This window comes from Mizuhopecten yessoensis, unplaced genomic scaffold (assembly GCF_002113885.1).
Source record: "Mizuhopecten yessoensis strain PY_sf001 unplaced genomic scaffold, ASM211388v2 scaffold1723, whole genome shotgun sequence".
Classification (NCBI taxonomy): Eukaryota; Metazoa; Mollusca; class Bivalvia; order Pectinida; family Pectinidae; genus Mizuhopecten; species Mizuhopecten yessoensis.
In genome coordinates this window covers 231666-231878 of record NW_018404189.1, presented here as the reverse complement: position 1 = coordinate 231878, position 213 = coordinate 231666, and positions in this window count along the sequence as shown.

The window sequence follows — 213 nt, the reverse complement described above, 5'->3', positions numbered from 1 at the left end:
CAAACACAAATATCACACAAGGACATATTGATACACTCAAACACAGACACAAGGATATATTATTACACCCAAACACAAATATCATCCAATGATATATTGTTACAATCAAACACAAATATCACACAAGGATATATTGATGCACTCAAGCACAAATATCACACAAGGATATATTGATACAATCAAACAGAAATATCACAAAATTATATATTGATG